This window comes from Enoplosus armatus, chromosome 17 (genome assembly GCF_043641665.1).
Source record: "Enoplosus armatus isolate fEnoArm2 chromosome 17, fEnoArm2.hap1, whole genome shotgun sequence".
NCBI classification, from domain to species: Eukaryota; Metazoa; Chordata; class Actinopteri; order Centrarchiformes; family Enoplosidae; genus Enoplosus; species Enoplosus armatus.
In genome coordinates this window covers 7,545,192-7,567,073 of record NC_092196.1, presented here as the reverse complement: position 1 = coordinate 7,567,073, position 21,882 = coordinate 7,545,192, and positions in this window count along the sequence as shown.

The window sequence follows — 21,882 nt, the reverse complement described above, 5'->3', positions numbered from 1 at the left end:
GGCAGGCAGACGGTTTCTCTGAAACAGAACCGAAAGTGAAACTCAGTTCAGCGCAAACCCCTCTACTCCCTTTCAGTTCGTTTGAACTCAGGAGATTATTTGGAGAATTTCATGAAAACCGCAAAGCCACGTGACAGCAAGGCGTTTCCAGAAAGACAGGTGACGGATTCGAGTAATGGCAGCTTTCATGAAATGTTGCTTTATGGAAGCTTTTCAGTGTTTGGAGCTGTTGTAGTTAGCTCTCTCTCTCTCTCTCTCTCTGTCTCTCTCTCTCTCTGTCTCTCGCTCTCTCTCTCTCTCTCTCTCTCTCTGTCTCTCTCTGTCTCTCTGTCTCTCTCTCTCTCTCTCTCTCTCTCTCTCTCTGTGTGTGATATAGGAATTATTTTATTCATTCATTATGAATGTATGGTTTTACTTCAGATGTCTTAACTAAACATGCACACGCATCAAAACATGGGTTATTTGCTCAGTTTGTTGTGTGGGGTGACCTTGCCTGAAGCATTTCACATCACATGAGATGTCAAGTCTTTGTTGGTTTTGGCATCAGTCTCGGTCAGTTTAAGCAGATTTTGCATGCAGGTAACGTTCCTGATAAAGAAAATCAGGCTCAGCCCATTTTTGTAATCTTTGCTCAACAAGTCCAGATAATGATCTCTGCAGTCAGAAAAGAATCCACGTGCAACATCGAATCACCCAAGAAGGGAAATCTTTCTATTTACAGTAAATATTCAAAAAGGGGGGGGGACGCAGTAGTGAGCAAATCAGTTAACTCGGACCACGAGGGACATGAAATCAGTGCCTCCGCTGCACTTCTTCATTTGTTGTTAATAGTAGGCTGTAGTTTCACGGGGCCTTGACATTTGGGGTGATTCATCTCAGAAATGCTCATATTGTGACATCTTCTCAGTCATTTCACTATTATCAGAACTAGGCCACATCAGGCCATTTCCACCGTGAATCCATTTTTATTACATAGTTTGTTGTATTGATGGAATGCAGATGACACATCGCGCTATAGTTCATATTCCTCTCGCTGTGGTTATTAGAGACTCTGTTATTTCTGAGTAAGTGGCAACCTGTTTCACATAAAGTCACATCACTCTGCAGTCATCTCTCCTGTTTGTGATGATTTCTTCTGATTATATCAACTACAGCCATTTTCTACCAAAACCACAGCAAACAAGCATTTCGCAAATCTCACTTTACCTTTATTCAGAGAGCTTTTGTTTGCTTTTTTTTTTTGCGTATATGAAACAGAGTTGGCTTGTGATGCAAGGCTCATTTCAGAGGAATCTGAAAATGAAGTTCAATCCGAACTAATTTAATCTATTTAAAGTCTGAAGAGCAGTTCTTCCAGACTTGTCGTGGCTGCAGTATTTGGACAGCGGCTGCATGCAAACAGGATCTCTGCCTTCAGTGCGGCTCTACTATGTTTTGGCAGAAGGTTGTGGATTGCTCAATCAGTGTTTCTTGCCAAGTGTTTTCATATATTTGTCAAGTATCTGCATAATGATTAGTGTAATCTAGATTGCATGACTTTACATGTTAATTCTAAACATATCTGCACATGAAAACCCACCATAGGAGTTGTGCATTTAAAATTGCATTGCATTGCATTTATGGCATTATAATGGTACCTTTTCTTCTGCTGCAGCATCATGGCATCTTATCAATCTTGTCAAGTGTAGATCTGCAAAACATGGGGAAATGAAAGTTAGGAACAGTCTGCAGCTGGCATGTGTGGTCACAAACAAGTAAACATGGTTCACATAGAGACACTGAGAGAGGGAGATGAGCTAAGCCTCAGGAGGTCGTGGTGCTCACATAAGAAGGAGTCAGATAAACAGAAAGTTAAGGAAAGACTTGAGGTCAGCTGGCATTGTGTAAAGAGGCAGAGACAGACAGGGAGACAGATGACAGTGAAGAAAAGCTGTGCAAGGTCATGGTGTCTGTCAGTTTCATTTTATCAGTTTGACTCAACTAGTACTCAGATTAGCCTGCTAGTTCCATTATGACTATCTGGTGGTTCTAATAGTGCCCACTGTGTGGGCTTTATGTCAGACTTTTACCTTCATCTTCTTCATCAGGGGATTGTTTAAATGGGTTTGCTCCTCCCTCATGGAGACCCAGCGGAAATGGACCTACAACCCATTTTGTGTCCCCAGCCACAGCCTCTTTGTTATTTTGCCCGGTAACAAAATTTACACAATCCAGACTGTTAACTTAAAGGGGAACTCCACTGGTTTTACACATCAAAGGTGGTTTACAGGTCTTGGGGAGGACTACTAACTAATGTGAAAGTTCTAAAACTTATGTGGCTCCAGAGGGAGCTGCGTGAAGTCTGATTAACTGCCTCAAGTGATGTCACTCGCGTCAGCGTCGGTTGGTGTTGAAGACTGCAAGTTTGAAATGGAAAAACTTGAGGCGAGCGGCTGGAGGCTACATTAGCCGCTACAAGCATAACGCACCCAAATCTCCGGTCGAGTTGCATTGTGGGTATTGAAGGCACCCGGTTTTGACAAGGAAGAAGAATGTGTGGAATAAGAAACATGATACCTCTGGTTGTGCTGCATTGATTCCTTTTGACTTGGTATCATTAAAGGCTTCATTTGTATCCACACTTTATAAACCAATGGTTCAAACACTGCATTCACACAGTGTCAGTGTGTGTTTTGTGGGTGGCTTTGAGAATAATCGCTGATACCCGAAATCTAATCTAATCTATTTTTACTGTTACTAGGGTGCTGAAAGTTATGTTTGCAATGCGAAGTTGGAGCATGTAGAATACCACTCCGTGCAGGAGGGAGGACGGGGCATGCTGCTCTCCAGCTCTGCTCTGTGCTGTTTGCTTAGCAATGGGTTAAAGTACTGAGCTTAATCAGAAACACACAGCTATTGTAACCCTGGATGTCTGCCACTGCTGTCTCTGTGCATTTTTGTCTTGGATTTCCTACGTGCATTGCAGACGTATTTTAAATCACTATCATCTCATGCTGTGCAATTCAGTTTGTAACAGTGTTGCATATGTGTGCATGCGTCTTGCGTGCATGTTGTTATTATGCACTCAGTGTTTATGTGCGTGCTCCATGAGTTTCATTTCTATGAAACAGGGAAAGAAGCAAGAGATTGAAATGGCCGGTTTAACAGAGGGCGTGCTGTGTCTGATTGCAAATCCTTGCTTGACTGTTGAGAACGTGTTTGCATGCGTGAATGCAGCAGTTAGTTTGTCAAATGCTACAGAAAAAATATGTTCAACGCATGGATTAATGTAGAAACATTACATAAAACCACGATATTGCAGTTAAAATGATCTGGGATCAGTTTTAGTTATAAAAGGGTTATCTGTTACTGTAGCCACACTAAAACTTGGTAACTAAAGCTTATTGTTTGCCTGTTAGCTTTTGCATGACAGCGTGCAGGGTGAGAGGGTTCATAGATGGATGACAGATGGATGAAAAAATGCAGAGCAGGGAAAATCTATTTTGGTTGTTTCTAGTACTGCAGGAGCACCTAGTATCAAACCATATGAGCTTTGTTGGAGTCTGTACTTCTAAAGGCTGCATGTTTGGTGGAACATCCTGAGACTTGATGAATCTTAGCAGATGAAACAACATGAACATGTCGCGGCACATGCTGTCTGGAAGTTTCTGCAGGAGCGAGCTGAAGCTTTGCTGCTGTTGTTTTTTCACTTTTAACTTCTGGCATCTGCAGAGATACTGGTTACAATAAAAGTTTCAATGTATCAGTGTACTGTAGATCTATGTAGATTTGTAGATCTGTGATTTTCAGCTAACAAAGGATCAGATGTAAGATGTTAGATGATGAACAGGGCCTGTGTGTCTGTGTGGGTGTGTCCTCATATGTGGCTTTGTGTCAGGTCAATTGAAAGTCGCATCCCTGAGGTGTTCTGGTGGTAGCAGCTCCCTGTCCGCCCACAAAGAGAAAAATATGCACTTCCTTGTCTGGAAAACAGGAACTCCACATTCTTCAAAGCTTCAAATCTATTTGTTCTGCTCGTTGTTTGGCTGTGGTAATATTTGCACACCTACCATCAGTGACTAATAGAGTTGCTGATGGGAAATAAGTGTGTGTGTGTGTGTGTGTGTGTGTGTGTGTGTGTGTGTGTGTGTGTGTGTGTGTGTGTTGTTTTTTGCCATTCACGCTGTGCACTCTGTCTCACACGGTGATGTGATTGGCTATCATTCCTCATTACGCCCCCATTGTTGTGTGGTTCTATGTTTCCAGCTGTGAGTTTGTCTTTATTTTCATGTGTTGTTTTCTCTTGCAGATAGTCATTGGGACAATGTACTTTCAATATGATCACAGTCTGAAAATTATGAAAAATGTAACTGAAATTATTATATTATAAACTGTCCTCCTCTTTATGTACAGTGTATTCAGTGTTAATGATTGCTGGAAATTACTCTGTGAATAGTTAACCCTGTAGGAAACATTACAGAGCACACGTCTGCTATAAACCTGCTGTGATCCTTTTGTGTTGTAGATGTGACGGCAGTGTGTCCTTGTGTGCCCTGGTGCGATAAACCAACAACATCTTCAAAAGTGCTGTGTAATCTTTATTGGTTATTTTTTGTTTGAGTTCTACAGTTTCATTTTGTGTGTAATTAATTTATGATGAGCTTTACAAGAAATCTTAGAGGAAGAACAAAGGACAGTTTTTTTTTTCAAATGATTACATATGATGCTGCATTAAAAACAAGACTCTTGGAGATGATCATGTTGAGATACTTGTTACTGTAAAAGCTTACCGCAGTTGGAAGAAGGCAGTGCTGTTGTTGCTCTCATATGTAAGTGAATCATATTCGTCAACCACGTTTTTATTTTAGACCTTGCCAACCATCATGCAAACCTCATAAACGGGCTAATAATTATTCATTTTGGCATTACCCAGCCCCTTTGGCAAGCACACCAAAACACCTTCATATCAAACTCAGCCAGATGGTATTGTAACCATGGCGGTTTATTTTTTTTGTTATTGTGTGTATGAGTTGTTCAGAGGGAAGGCAAGAACCAGCAGGCCTTGGCAGTTCCTGACTAAGTTCCAGTCCAGTAAATTTGATCCAGTAGTTCCATTATATATAATATCAAACTATAATCGAGTCCTGATGAAAGTGGAAGTGGAGCTGCAGTGAAATGAGAAGCTGCATTGTAAGGCGGTTGTAGAAATCCACTGGGCCGTTTACGTAATTACTTTCTAATTCACAAAGCGGAAAAGCACAGACAAAACAAATAAACTCCCTGTATATGTTGTGCAATCTAGATGAGATGAAGGCATCATAAAATGGCCTTTGCACCAAAGGTAATTCAGCCGAATATGAAAGTAGAAATGTCCTCCACGAATCCTTGAGGGCTTCTGGGAAGCACAGCAGCATTTTTAGATTTTACTGCTAGCCAATAAAATCCCCTAGGCCTCCATAGTTTCCAGTGCTTCCCGATGTTAAACAAGTTCATGTTAGCAGGTCACAAAAATGCATATTAAACGTTAACAGGAAAACCTTCTGCTCAGATCATTTACCTTTTAAAAATATTCTCAAACTGTGATTTTCACTTCAGTCTCAGAGTTGATATGCTCCTGTCACTTTGCCTTAACTTCTTGTTTTCTAACTCACTTAGGGTTTTTCTCTTCAACATATTCCTCCTGTATTACATGAGGACAAAATTAGTTTGAGAAGTGTAAAATAACACTCACTCAGTGTAAAATCACACACACTCAAATAAACCTCAAAAACTTTGTATATTCAAGTTATCCTTGTGCCCCCATTTGTTCGTCCTGGTCATCCCTCAGTCATATTCCAGTAACTGAAGGGTCTTTGTTTCCTGTGTATTCTAACAGAACAATGCAATGCTTTTGTTTTTCTGTATCCGAAAAGTGAGCAGGAGAACAGTGCAGCTCAAGGACACATCTTCAGGGCTGCCACTCATGAAATCTCCCTAACCATTCATTCACTCGAACAGTGTCGGGTATGGCCCCCTCTGTTAAGTTAAAAAGCTCATCCAGCAAGTGAAACAATTTACAGTAACACAGACACAACAAGTGAATCAACAGGTTTACTTGAAAACCCAGAGAAAATAGTCTGACTGCTGTACTGATAAAGTATAACAGGAAATCTCCCATCATGACATGAAGCTTCTGACGAAATGTCTTCTGGAGAACTCTGAGGAAGAGGTTCCTGTCTCACTAATGTGATGCCCACACTGTGGTCAGAAAGTCATTGTTGTCTGCGGCGGGGTTCGCTGACCGATGAGGCAGCCTTTACAACTGGCCAAGAAAAGCAGACGTTGATGAGTGAAACAAAGTGAAGAACTCTGGGCCTGTTGCTCGACGAGGATGTTTCGTTGTGTTATTATTATTGTTTTTATTCACATCACAGACATCAGCATTTAGAGAGAAATCACACAGAACACCTTTAGAGGAAAGATGTTGCCTCTTGTCTTCTAAAACCAGTGGTGGAACAAGTATTCATTAACTGCTTTCAAACTCTTGTGTTATCAGCAATAGTTCTGTATTTTAATTAGTTAATTTGTTCCCAACCTAGGGCCCAGTCCTCCTCCAAAGGGTGACAAGATAAATCTGAGGAGTGGTGAGATGATTAATGGGGTAGCAAAGAAGAAAAAATTAATTCTGCTACAAGCATTTCTTTTTCTGAAATCTTTACTTTTTGGGGGGAAATATGGGATCTATTCTTTCAATGAACCCAGTCTGAGAAGTTTAGAGGGAAACCTCTCATCGGTGACTCTGCTGGAGGTCTGAGCACTGCCTCGATGCTACTGATAAATGAAAGGTTAGACCTTTGCACCTCAAAGCTCCCGAGCTTTCCTGGATTTTGTTAACCCCCCTGGCCAATATCATCCAGATTACAGGTATTCAGACAAAAAACAGCACCAGATTTAATCTAACAGCTGTGTGAGTACAAATACTGCTGGGAAAGTGAAATATGATCCATTTTATCCTCTCAGTCCCAGTCGGAATTTCAACATTTAAGCATTTAAGGCATGTTCTCTGGGCACTCCCTGTTAGTTGGTCAAGTTTCCTGCCGAACTATTCCTGTACTGTTAGCCAGTGTTCACCCGGCCAGGGATCATCTGTTGCCTCAGTCCACTCCTGCAGTTTGTCAGCACCTCCAACACTCTTCAGTCTCTGCTGCTTGCCCTTCACTTACTCTCCAGTCCTTCCATTTCATTTCAGACCTCTGCTTCTATGCCTTATTTCTGCATTCGGGACTATCCCAGAAAACCTTGTCTCCAAGGTCCCTATATGCGCGGTAAGTATAAGGTGCTATGTGGATCTGGTGAGTCCCGGATGTGGAAAAAAAGTTTTCCCACATTGTGCAAAAACAATACATTACTAAATTTTGTCATGTGTTGTTGTTGTAAGGAAACATGAAATGCAAATTCTGCCACACTGTTTGCACTTCTTGTGAAATCCCGTCTGCTCCACCACATTCGGAATGAATCCCGGCTCAGTTGTTTTTAACTGATTCACACCTACAGTATAATGTCAACTATGCAATTCATACTGTGTATCTGTGCTATCAGCGCCTACCAAGTGTTGGCTCAGCCTGGTGGCAACGCTGCTGTGTTCGTTCATACGTACCCTCCTGCCCCACTTCGATAAACTAGACACACGGGCAAACCGCCATGTAACAATCCCGTTGACGTTTCATAGATGATAGTGTGCAAAGGAATGTCCCTTCAATACGACAAATTGCTGCACGTTGATGCCTCCTGTGCGCACAGCATCTTTGTTGTTAATCTGCTTCAGCGTCGTCATGTCTGCTGATTTGAATTCTGTCCAGATTCACATTTGGTTTGAGACTTCAGCTGCCACATGAGTATTAAATATCTGAGAGAGCACTTTCCAAAACTCACTTTAACAAAAAACACAGTGTGAAGCTGAACTAGCACTCTGTAGCCGCAGGGCAAAAGAAATATGTATGCAGTTTGGAATCCAGCTATCTGCTGAAATTCAACACATTACAATTCAGATGCAGTGGCTGTGTCCAGAGTGCCGCATAGAAGAAGAATAAGTCGTCAGAATGAAACTGAAATCTAACCACCTGACTGATTCAAAGATTAATGTTCGTCCTTTTGTTGAGATAAGGGTTTGACTCCAGTTGTAACTTCCAGCTCTCCTTCCCCTTTCTAGGAAAGGAGGTTACAGTTACAGAAGCAAGGAATAATGGTGGGAGGAGTGCAGAGAACATCTTGTTGTTGCAATCTGATTTGTTACTAGTGTAAACACGCAAACACATCAATTCATTTGACAGATGAAGGACAAAAGGCTATCACAGTGACACACACACACACAGTGTGTCTGCAGTAGCATTGTCAAAACCCACAAATTTGCATACATGAAAAATGCAGCATTTTTCAGTGTGTTTGCGTGTGTCACGACATTGTGGTCTGTGTCCATTTCAGGTGCCGCTCTGCGATGGAAATGCTCCCCTTTCTGGGAACCTGAAAGTGAAAGTAAACGCCTCGCCGGCAACTTGGTCTCTGGCCACATGGCAACAGATTATGCAACGTAGCCTTTAAATTCCTGATTGGATCTTTTTTTCCCACTATGCTGCCTTCATATTCAAAATTAACTATCGAAAACTTTGAAGTTGTCAAGCTGTTTTAGGGATGCTTATAAGTTAGCATTTATTACGAATATAAAACTTTCTGGGATCATGAACTTGCAAACCAGATTATACATGCTTTGAAAAATAAGGATAGGACGGACTCAAAGGGTGTTGTTAATTTCTTCTTCATTCCCCAGATGTAGGCGATGATTCGATGATGGAAGGAAACTCCGCTGATACTGATTTTTCACATAATATTCTTTATTTGCATCAAAGATCAGGATCAACAGGCATGCGCATCTTAACCTGGACAGCACCCGTAGCCAAATCAGTACTGCTGCCTCGAACACTGTTCAAGCTTGTCTTTTATACCTTTAGACATACATGGGGTCCTACTATAACACACAAGTCTGTAAACTTCCGTTCCCCATAGCAGGGTCAGGAAAAGAGACCTCTGAGAGATAACCTTTCACATACCAAGATCTCTCCTAAACAACAATAGATCTTATCTTTATGGACCCCAACATCTGCTAGTTGTTTTCCTGGAACATTGCATACATGGCAACTTTGTACTGCATATCATTTTACGAAAAGACTACTTTTATGATTAGTATCAAATAATACACATCAAGGGGAATATTGTTGGGCAGGTTCGTTTGAAAAGACCATTTCTCAGTGAATAGTGAGTAAATAGTAAGTCGACATTGAGGTCGTTTTGGGGGATTTATCATGTCTGTGATCAAAGCACAAGGTAGGACTTTTCCAAGAAAGGTTTTCCTTGGAAATGTTTTCTTGAAACCAGCAGAAACACTTTTCTCTTTCTTTCTCTTTTGTCTATGACCCCGTCTAAGATAATTAAGTCCCTCTGGTGCCACCCTCAGCTGAAATTTCATCTCACACTACACAACACACGCAGTAGTTATGTTACATTGTAAAGGATCAGATTCTTTTCAATGGCTCTTTGGTAGGAACAAAGGGATTGTTGTGCCCAAATTTTACTGCCTGCCCTAAATCCACTCCCCTTTACATGAACAGTGAACAGTCAGTCACAGTGTTGCATGAATTGCCTTCAAGGCAAGGCATCTTTATTCACATGACCCATTTCATACAAAATTAGATTCACTGACAAAGCAGAGGGATATGGTGTCACCTTGTGTAATGATCATTGACATTACGCCTGACAGTATGCGTAATTTAGTGCTGAAAATGAAAAAAATGAAAATTGTAATTGTGGGTATCCTAGTGATCCCAAAAAAAGAAGAAAAAGAACGATGAAAGGAACGGAGCCATAAAGAAACATAATTCCCATCATTCATACACAACATAGTTTTAACCGTGTCAAGGGATAACTGTAGCTTGATTGTAGAGGTCAGAATTATCTTGGTAACATCTCGTATAAATGCACCTCGGAGTGGTCGCTCCTTGGAAAATAAACATTCCCAAGTTAACATTCAGTATGGTTTTGATGATTCCTTGCTGACGTCAATGCGATGTCCTACTGATTCCAAACAATGGTCCTGGGATTTCTCCCCTTCTCCTTCTGCATTGCTTTGTTTGAATGATAACATGATAGTTTACACCAGTGCTCACTGTTCTGAATACACATTCGTGCAAACACACTGTCTGGCCTGTTTTCAGTGACTCCCCCTCTCTCAGGATTTAATCTGGAATTCCTCGACAGACTATCAAGTGTAATGAGGCCATGTAAGTACATGAAACTGAGATAAAGTGCCTCAGCTGTGTCTGTTTTTTTGTTTGATTCATTCAGTGCGTCGTTTGATTTTCCAAGATATCTGCTGACTATTAGGCGTCAACATCTGTTTCCTCATACTCATCCAGCTTATGTTTTGGGAGTGTTCAATGGCTCACAGTACACGTGGGGGAAAAAATGGTTGGCTTGGAAGTGGACAGATTGTATTCGCAGGCATCACAGTGTTTTAGTGCAGCCCATCATCCAGACTTATGTAGGCTGAGACAGCGGAGAGGGTTTTCTGTATGTATGTATGTATGTATTTATGTATTTTCATATATTATTGTATCATTTTATTGCTGGTCTGTGTCAATATAACTGCTGTGACATATACTACAGTATGTGTACTATATATATATAAAACTTAAGACAAGAAATCCTATTTTCTAATCTTGAGGAATTCATTTTGTCTGGTATCAGCAGAGGAAACAAGCAGTACAGTAGTACTACTATGCCACAGCTACTGTTACTACTCCCATTTCTATCAGGCTCATACTACTACAATCACTAGCCACTAGCCTAGAACCATGAAATTCACCAATACACTCTTCTAGAGTAGTTGTTCCCCAAAAAATACACTGTCCAGCCTGTGTCTTAAATGAAAACCAATGGGAAGAGAAACCCGGATATGCTTCCTAGAGTACCGGGATAATGTGGCACGTGAACATGTTATCCAGGTTTGTGAACACTCTTTATTGGTAGAGAAGTATGTGGTTTAGTGTTGAGGAATGAAGACACAACTGCACACTGACAGATGAAACCGGGACACAGTTAGAATCATGTATACAGGGCTACAGGTTTCTCATGCCCCATGTTCCATCATCAGCTGAACATCAGCTCCCTCATCAAGAAAGCCCAACAGAGGATGTACTTCCTGAGGCAGCTGAGGAAGTTTAACCTGCCACAAACAATGCTGGTTCACTTCTACACTGCCATCATAGAGTCCATCCTCACCTCCTCCATCACCGTCTGGTACGCTGCTGCCTCCACCAAGGACAGACGCAGACTGCAGCGTATCATCCGCTCTGCAGAGAGGGTGATCGGCTGCAACCTCCCATCTCTTCAGGACCTGTACTCCTCCAGGACCCTGAGGAGAGCAGGGAAGATCGCTGCCGACCCCTCCCACCCCGGACACCATCTGTTCGACCCCCTCCCCTCTGGCAGGAGGCTGCGGCCCATCAGGACTCCCGCCACAAAAACAGTTTCTTCCCCTGTCAACCTGACGAACTTACATTGACATTACTAGCTTCCTATACTGTTGCTATAATTACTGCTGTGTATCTCATATATCTGAGTTAACGCTCAGATGTATGTTGCATTAGTATCTTGTCTCCGCCTCTGCTCATGACCATCAGAAACGAATGACTTACAGGAATACACACACACACACACACCCACACACACACACACACACACACACACACACACACACACACACACACACAGCTCTGTGGTCTCTTTCACACTGACTCACACATGGTAGTATCTGGTACTTGGTATTTTTACAATTATTAACACACATCTCTCTATACTGAGTTCACATTTTTGAAACTGTTCAGGAAGCTCAACACTCATGTACCAGAACACTGACATTTGTCTGCCAATAGTAACACTCATTAATGACCATAAAAATCACTAACAACAGGTAGCATATGTATCACTATTGTCTGTAAAAGTATCTTTTATTCATGTATTTAGCATAAACCAAGATTGCATTACAATAAAAAGAAGGGCAGTTCTTTATCGCATGGACTTTTTGCCATTTCTGCATGGAGTAATTCCAAGTGTACGAAATGAAACTAAAGTAATTCCAGTAAGTCAATGCAAAACTACACATATTCACTACAGAAAACCTGTGCTAGTGAACCCTCTCTTCTGTTTCTGACCACAAGCTCTCATCTTCATCACACCTTTCTCGCCTCTCTTGCAAAACACCTAAGAATAGAAGCCAATCATCTGCAGATACGTCCAGACATCCAGCATTCATTGTGTCCAAGAGGGGCATCTGATCACGTGGCTGCTGGTCATAAACTTTCCACCTGAGGTTGAGGAATGGAGTAAGTAAGATGGAAGGAAGAGTGACACCATCCTGGGATGGTCTGTAAACCACTGTGTGACTGGAAGCGATGGTGAAATGCCACATTGTCCCATACAACTACTAACTAACCTCTGACTTTACTGCCATCAACATCTCATCTCTTATGCTTTTGTAAATAAATCAGTTAATTTAAGTATCTCCCAGATTTGCCATGTTTTCTAGAATTTCTAAAATTACTTTTTGGATGTAGATGTAGCAGAATATAGCAAATTGCAGTCTAATTTACAGTACTTAGGTGTTATATTAGTTTTGACAATAGTGTGTAAATATGTGCAAAACTGAGTGTAGATACACAGAGATTTGGTGGTGGTTGAGTTTCAGGGAGTAAACCAGCTCATGAATTTTGAAAGATGAGGTCATTGAATGCATTTTGTGTCAAAGTTTAGTCATTAACTTTCTCAGAACTTCTGAGAAGTTGAACTCAGTGTTGAGAAATGCATGTTACCAATTGAAAAAGAAACTGTATTGACCCAGTAACACATGTTAATACATGTGTGTGAGTGCATCTATATCTCTACATTGAAGCCTATTAAAGGAAACATGCCTGCATGTCCACACTTGAATCATGGAAGTTTTTTTTTTGCTTTAGTCACTGATGCGTCTCACCTCGTTCTTTCTAGCTACTGACTGTAGGGTGGATCAATTTTAATCACAGTGTCAGACCTGACACCCACTTCAGGTTTTAGCATGTTAGCCTACTTGATCTCTTGTGCTAAAAACAGTGTCTGCACAGAAAAGTATCTTTGATGCTCCTGGAATTATGCAGCCTCTTTATTTAAACGCCTTTCACTTTCAGAGAAATGAAATGATGAAATGAAAGTGATGTCAACGTCATACTGTTGGTCATTAAACAAAAAAGGGAATAGGCTGTTACTGTTACTAAAACAATGACTCTGTATGGTGGTCAAATATTTTGCTCATGTCCAAACTGTATACTGTGTGTGTGTGTGTGTGTGTGTGTTTGAGTTTGTTTGGATGCGTGAAGCCATAGAAAGGGGGAAATGGCACTTCTCTATTGTGATTTAGCATTTCAGAAGAAGAGGATCCATGTAAATCATTTACAGTAAGTACTGTACACACACACACAGACACAGAAACTTTGATTTAACGTTGAAATGTTAAAACTCTTAACAGGGCTCTTTTGGAGTTTCACTTGTGATTAGGTATCAGATTTGGCAGACGAGTCAATAATAGCTGACAGTTCTTTACAAGCAAAGACAATGTGGTGACAGAAAAGATATGCACCATTACGCACTGATAATGTGGTTGCATGAGATCAGATTTTGGATTGGCAGTGAACAGTCTGCTGTATTACTCAAGACAAAGACATGATGTTGGGGAATGGCCATAATAACAAAACTTACTAAAAATAATAAGATTTATTTATTTAACCTATTTTCCAAAACAAGTTAGAAACATACTGGGCTGCGTCTGTTCATCAGACACTGTTGGTATGAGACATCTTCACGCTCTGTTGATGACACTCATGATTGACTGGTACACTTTAATGTTATTAGTAACACTCACGCTTGTCAAAAGGCCTGACACTGTAGTTCAAAGGTGGAAAACCACTGAGAAAAAGTCAGAGACAATTCCTGCATTTAGTGGTTAAGATGGTGCTACGATTAGACTTTTAAAGGAATAGTTTGACATATTGGGAAATACACTTATTTGTTGTCTTGCTGAGAGTTAGATGAGTAGATTGATACCATTCTATTCTCTGTACGGTTATATGTTGGAGCCAGCAGACAGCTTAGCTTAGCTTAGCACAAAGACTGGAAGCAGGGGGAAACAGCTAGCCTGGCTCTGTCCAAAATCTGCCTATCAGCACCTCCAAAGCTCAACAGGTCGTATCTTGTTTGTTTAATCCATACAAAAACATTAGTGTACACACAGGGGGAAATGTGCAGGACTATTTCTTGGTTGACAGGCAACCAGCGGAGAGACTCCAGCAAATGTCAAGTTGAGGCCAAGAAATAGTCCTGCAACACTTTTTCATATTTATGCAATGACATATCAATCTTGTCATCTAACTCTTGGCAAGACAGCATATTTCCAAAAGTGAACAACAAAGTTACAATTACACTGTACGTCTGATTACAGGAAATCCAACCTCAAGCTTCTTTCTAATTCTCATTAAAGGGGAAAGGTGTCAAATTTGCCAGAGAACAGATGGCTTTTCAGGGGGGATTTTAAAATATGATGACTGACATGAAACCAGTCATGGAAATAAGAGCAAGTCATGGACATGTGCATGTTTCAATTTCATTTTGATGAATTTGGCAAGCAACTCTTGTTGATTAATCTGGTATGAAGATAAAGTATGCTTAGAAAACATGTTGTCTAAAAGGTACATCATTGTGTGACTGCATATGTACGTAGTGCAAGAGTAAAGAGTTTTTGTGAGCTCCCTTATTTCTTTTCTAGATGAAATGTGTATCAAAATTAACTATATTTTATAAAACTTTATGTCATATTAATAATTTCAGTGTAAGTGGAACATACACTACTCAGTTGTTTGATGACCCACTAGTTTTTAGCATTGTTCATAGTTTCTTTTTGTGAATGACCAGTTAACCAAGCTGTCCTTATAATCAGTGTCAGGTTCTCTATCTGGGGTCCATGTGCAGTCACGTGGGCGTGCTGTTGTTCACTGTACAAAAGCTCTACCTTTGTGGAACTGGGCCATTTCCACACACGTCAGCAAAGTCCTATACACAGGAATCAGTCAAACACATGTTTGTGTGCTTTCAGTTCATACAGTAGTCATAGTTATTCTTTTTCTTTTGCCCAACTACTTGTTTGGTACCTGTTTGCTTCACATTGGAATAAGAATAATGAAAAAAAGGTTCACATTGAGCCAAAGGCACTCTGAGAGGTCTAGGGAATCCCAAATGTAAATAGAAGAAGACGGAAAAGATGGTAAATTACAGCCCAATACAAGAAAACAATGCGGAATATTTGTACACCACAGACTAAGGATATCTGTCGTATTTGAGTTTCGGTGTTTCCTCAAAGCACACCACTCTAGTGGGAGTGGCATCTACTCCCATCAGTTACAGTGGTGGAGCCTGGGTGGAGGAAAAATAATCATTTCGACTAATAACCGCAGTACTTACTGGGAATGTGCACTTTTAATGAGCGCCCAATTCACAACAGTTTTGGTGGAGCTACTGTGAAAAGCATCAGACCAGTTTTGCTGGTGTTGCTGAAAAAAAAGGAGGGCTCCTGCTGGTTTAAGAATGTAGAAAAACAGGCCCAATTTAAAAGGCTTGGGGAACTACAAGACATCCCTTTTGTAGGCAGAAATCCCAGTTTAAGTAGCTGTTGATCACATGGAATAGGGCCATGGTATGAAACCAGTCTTTATGGCTAAGGTAGAGTTTTTGGTTTATGGTATTAATGGTTATTGTCCTTGTAAATAAACAAATAAGCTGGTGTTATAGCATTTAGAGAGCTATCAAGTTCTAATGTTAATATGAATTTATTGTGTTCGAGATAATGGAGGAAGCCCCACATTACTGATATGATGAAATAGTTGAAACCTATCAATCTATTGTTAAATAAATATACATGTCGAATAAGTCAATGCATCAGTAAAACAAATGTCCTGTGACCCAGTCTGCTTCGTAGGTGATCCCAACCAGATAAAGTCAAATAGTCATGGTACAAATATGTAGCTCTGTCTACCTCTAGTGGTAAGATCTATCTATCCCAAAATGATGTCTTGTGACTGAACATTTTCTTGATGATTGTTTTATGCATTTCTATGTAAATAAATAAATAAATCTCCTCATATGAGGTATCTCTGAAATGATTTGCACATTCTGTTTTTTCTCTTTTCCTGATGACATGACATATTGTTTTCTGCAGCACTTCAAAGGTCCAGTTTTGGAACAGTTAGATTAGAGCGTGGATGCAGAAAAACTGTGGAGAAATACAACAGGCCATAGGGATAAGATAAGATATGATTAAATGGGAGTTGCACAGCGGACTGTGAAAGGGAATAGAAAAAGACAGAAGGTAGTGCATGGCATGAGGCAGGGAAAGACAAGATTACTGTTTAGCTCAAAACTATAACTTGTGGCCACTAGAGTGCACCGTTTTGTCATTCTGATCCATCTCTGGTCTCGCTTCAGAAGAGAAAGAGCAGAGAGACAGTGAGTGAGAGAGAGAGAGAGAGAGAGAGAGAGAGAGAGAGAGAGAGAGAGAGGTCATAATAAGGTGCTGTGTGGGTGTGTTTTGCTAGATGAGAGATGGAGATCACCACCAGGCTGGAGGTAGAAAGTCTCTCACTATTCTCTCTCTCTCTCCCTCTTCATTTCCCTCCATCTGCATTCTCTCTCTCCCATGAGATCCAGTTTTTCATATATAAATAGCAGTACTGTACACAGTGTAACGAGTCCTTTTTTCTTGGTTCCTCATCGCTCATATGATGATCAAAGATCAAGGATTTCTTCAGTCTAACAATTATTGTTAGTGTGTGTGTATATTCTTGGGTGGGGAGAGACTCCAAATGAGCAGCTTGTGTGTAACTAACACAATCTTAGCAGAGATTCATATTGAGGCATAAAGAGATTCACACTTTTCCCCCAAGCCCCACCCCCTCTCCACGCTAGCGTAGTGTCAAGAACAAGATCCCTCACTGGCTTCCCACCACTGAACACTACCAATGTGCATACAAATGCTTTTGAACTGTTTGTGACAGATGAAAATCACTGGTTCCAACAATTTAGACCCATAGGCAGTTGTGTAGCCAGGTGAACCATTTGGCCTCTAAGCTTTAGATGGGCTTTCTGCGGGGGTTGCACAGTACACAACGTGACAGCAGACTCAGATCCCTCCTACTGTCAGCCTTTATCCCATCGAGCACAACCAGAAGGTGATCGCCGGTGGGAAGCCAGTGAGGGACCTTGTTCTTGTCACTGCACTGTTGACTCTTACAGGTTGGTTGGGGTGCCTGCGCTGAGGGCAGCTGGATGTGAAGAAGTTAGTCTGAACCTCTACGCATGTTATTTTCTCTTGTTGAAGCTCCTCTCTCCGACAGGTGGATTGAAGCAGCTGGCACGGGTCCACGTGCTGCACCAGAGGAGGAATGTTGTTTACACCCTCCCCAGGCCAACAGTGGGAGTTAGCAGCAACAAGAACCGCAGTGTGAGGGGAATTGGCTGGTCCGATGTGGGAGAAAAAGGGAAAATGTGCCGAAAAGTACAATAATAAATGTGATATGTCCTTCAGCAAATCACTGTCTTGTGTGCTTCTAGCCTTAGCAGGTTTGCCAACACAGGTGTGCTGAGGCATTAAGGCACACACACACATTCACAGTCGACCAATTATTGTTGATTTTATTGCTTGTCAAATCTCCATTGCCTCTTTGTTCCTTGCAGAAAGAATATTATTTCAGTGCCTGCACGTGCATCTGTCTCAAGTGTTCTGTTTGAATCTTTTAGAATAGTTTTTGTGGGTAATATCCAATATTTTTTATGGTTAGAGAAATCATTTTATTTTAATAGGAGGAATAAGAAAGGAAGAAAGAACTGTGAACTGTGATAAACCCACTGGCATTAAGAAACTGCAATAATGTGTAGAGAGGTTTAAGTTCAAAACACTACACAGTACGTCCAGTTTGACCCACTTGAGATTCATCAGTCAATACCTGAAAGAGATGGATTCTACCCTCATAAACACAACTGTTATGTAAGCAAAGGTCTTATGATGACTCATGACTTAAACAACCAGCCAAATGTACTTGACTCTAATTTCCAGCAGTCATTTTGTAATAGACAATTCCAGATATGATGTTTGTTGTTTTTCAACCCCCATTTTCATCGAGCCATCCAGCATGAACATTTTCCACGAAAGGATAATGGCCTTAAGTATTCATTAAAAGTCATTTTGTGCTCTGGATGCGGAAGTGGCCAAACTTGAAAAATACAGACCCTGTGCGCTCTCTCTCTCGAGCCTTTCACACCTCTGGAACACACCTCTTGGGTGTGTATGCATGTGTGTGTGACCAGCCCTCATGTTGTACCTTGTTTGACAAGGAACAGTGAGAGATTTTCGTCTTGTACACAGATCCAGAGCTGACCTGCTTGCGCTGCTCAGGGGGGCGTAAACAAGATTTCTGGCAGTTTCCTTGACCTTGTTAGTAATGAAGCAGCCCCCCTCTGCCAATCAATCTAAACTGGGGTGTTGTAAAGAACCACAGCTGTCGTTCTTCACTAAGTCTGAAAGCATGACTGAGTCTAACAAATATTACCTCAAATTTAAGCTGTGATGCCAAATGTGTTGATGGTTTAGAAGGGGTCAGCGTATCGATACATTCATGTGAACGTGCCCTTGTTGTGACCTTGCCTTAACTGGGCAGTAAGCAATCTTATCCAGTATTTAAATTTGAGGTTAGGTGAAAATTCAAATCAGCAGAGTGAAAACACAAATAAAATATACACTTCCTGCTGCCCCGCGGAAACACACACACACACACAGCCTTTAACACGATTACACAGATCACAGTTTACTGGAACACAAACCATCCACCCCTATGCTGCCTGTGCTGCTGGAGGTATCAAACTGAAAGACAACACACATGCAGCCACATGCAGGCACACACCAGTGCACACAGCCAGAGAGAGAGAGAGGTAGAGAAGTGCAGATATACAAATGCAGTGTGAAAGCAGAAGAATGAGCTCTCTGTGGTTTCAGATCAATGATGTTTGAGCTGTATTTAACAACTCCTAAAATGAGAGAGAGGGTGAGGGGTGCAGAGAGAGTGAGAGAGAGAGAGAGAACAGATTAAAGTTGAGATGGAGGGAGAGAGTGAGACGGAAAAGGAATAGAGGAACTTGTTAAGTCATTAGAGATAAAAGTTACATAAGAGAGGTGATTGTGTTTCTAAGTGTGGGTTTGCCGCATACTTTGGATAAACATACCTGTGTGTGTGTGTGTGTGTGTGTGTGTGTGTGTGTGTGTGTGTGTGTGTGTGTGTGTGTGTGTGGGCTATCCAGTACAGCAGGACTTACAGTATCCTTCCGCAGACTGGCTGGTTTAGGCCACAAAGAGCGTGGTGTGTGTGGAGGTAGGTAGACAAAATGAGTTTATGTGAATGTCAGGGTTATTGCTTCAAAGTGTCAAAGTTGTGCTAATGGCTGGCGTGTGTGTGAGAAATGTGTGTGAGGAATGTGTTTCCACTATTTTTTTAACCAGAGATGCAAAGATGAAAGCCTTATGTGACATACGAAGGTAAAAACAATCAAAGAACTGAGTCAAGACAAGCGATTAAAACTCGATACAACAACGCTCCTAAAGCAGTAGAGTTAGTGTGTGAGTGTGTGTGTGCATGCATTTGTGTAGCTGTACTTGTGCGTCAGAGTGTGTTCTGCGCTGGAGTCAGAGGATGACGAAGGAAACAACAGGTTTATATAACGACTCCCTCCCTTTGTGGAAGAAAAAGATGAGAAAAAAAAGGACCATGGGATTGGAGAGGAAAGATGCTCAGAGACAGAGGGGGAGAGGGAGAGGCGGAAGATGGAGCATGGAGACAGAAAATGAGGAGGTATAGTGAGACGCAGAGATGGAAATGAGCAGAGAAAGAGACAGGCGTGAGAAAGAAAGGAACAATGGAAAAACAGAAAGACAGAGATGGAAAGTTAAAGACAAACATGATCACCTATCAGATTGTAGTTTATTAAAAGAGCACCCCTTAATTACTCCTCACTGTATTAACCATTCTTACTTTCTTCTTCCTACACATCTACTTCTACATCTACTACTTCTGTCAGCTTCCCTACATTTCCCAGAAGGCTTTTCAACAAACCCCATGAAACAGGCATAAAGTTGTTGACCATTGACTCGTTAAACACGGTAACTAATAACTTTATTGGGGTGCACTCCATTTAGGTGTGCCAGTACCAGGTACTATACCTGAATGGTATACCTGATAACTAAATGGAACAGAGCCATCGTTAATGTTATTATTTACATCTGTGCTTCTTCTGCAGCTCTGATGACTTAAAATGTCTGTTGAGGTCTAAGAAGTTGAGGTGAAGTCGACACAAAATGGTGACATGCTCAGAAAAGCTCTGCCATTTAGCATTAATGTTGTAGATTGTGTGGACATATTCTTGTAAAAGTTCAGTGGCAGCAGGTTGTCTAAATGTGTCCAATGAGCTACAGAAGTATGGAAATGTGATGTGCTAGCTGCATGGCTCTATGGATGGTGGCGTCAGCCTGTTGGTTGATTGGTCCACCACTTCTCAGCAGGACGTTCTCATCAGCCTCAGCCGTACTTTGTGTTTTTAGTGCTAATTATATCTGCATGCTAACAATTCTAAACTAAGATGGTGAACATGGTAAACAAACCATCAGCAGGTTAGCATGTTGGCACTGACATTTAGCCTCACAGAGCTGCATGGCTGCGAGACTTTTAGTCTTGTCAAAAGAAAGAAAAATTAAGAGTAATTTGATTGTGACTATAACACCAGTGATATAACTGTCACCCACATCGTGTCGGGCCCATCCAAGCTGGCTTGCAGGCGTAGACACTCGTCCTAGTTCAATAGTCCGGGGGAATAGTTACATCAGGCCGTGCGTATTGATGAACTTGAAAGAGATCAGCTGCTTATGTGAGACACGATTGGGTCACCGTCTCACAATCTATACATACACACAGGCCCATTCAGGTACTCGCAGGGTACGCTTACGTCACTACCAGTGTCTCTTGATGCCTGTCACCATTGCAAATTAAGCCGTTGTTATCGTTTTTACAGTCTACCGGCCATCAAGACAGGCGCTTATGTAACAATGCAGGCATGTGTGTCTCTCATGCTCAACGTTGTACGAGTGAATAAAGCGAGGGACCAAATCTGAGCTGGTAGCTAAATGTACAGTAAACCTTGTATTGATGAGACCAGGGTGAACTGCACGCTGTTATCTGTCCTGCAGCTAAATCAATCTCATCTAGGTCACTCACTGCCAGCTGACTGCCACGATGTGTGTGTGTGTGTGTGTGTATGTGTGTGTGTGTGTGTGTGTGTGTGTGTGTGTGTGTGTGCGTGCGTGCGTGTGTGTGTGTGTACAGCCTGGACCAGTTGGGACTGTGGTCGTCCTGAAATAAGATTCTGTGGCCTTAAAACAGGTGGGAGATCACTTCTGCTACTATATCAGCTGTTTTTATTAAAATTTTTGCTGTGTATATATATGAAGGATATATAGCCACTGAGCTTGTTTACCTGCTGTCAGCAGAGATGTCGTGCTTCACACTCACAGTAACAATCATTCACCCCTGTCCCGGCGTGTCACGCCTCACACATTCATCCCTCTGCATTTACCACACTGAGAGGTGCAGGTGGTTATATAGGTTTCTTGGCTCTTTCTATGAAGCATCATATTCACTGATCGAATGACTCAGGAAGTCATATAATTTAAAACCTTAAATGCATCTTGGAAAACTT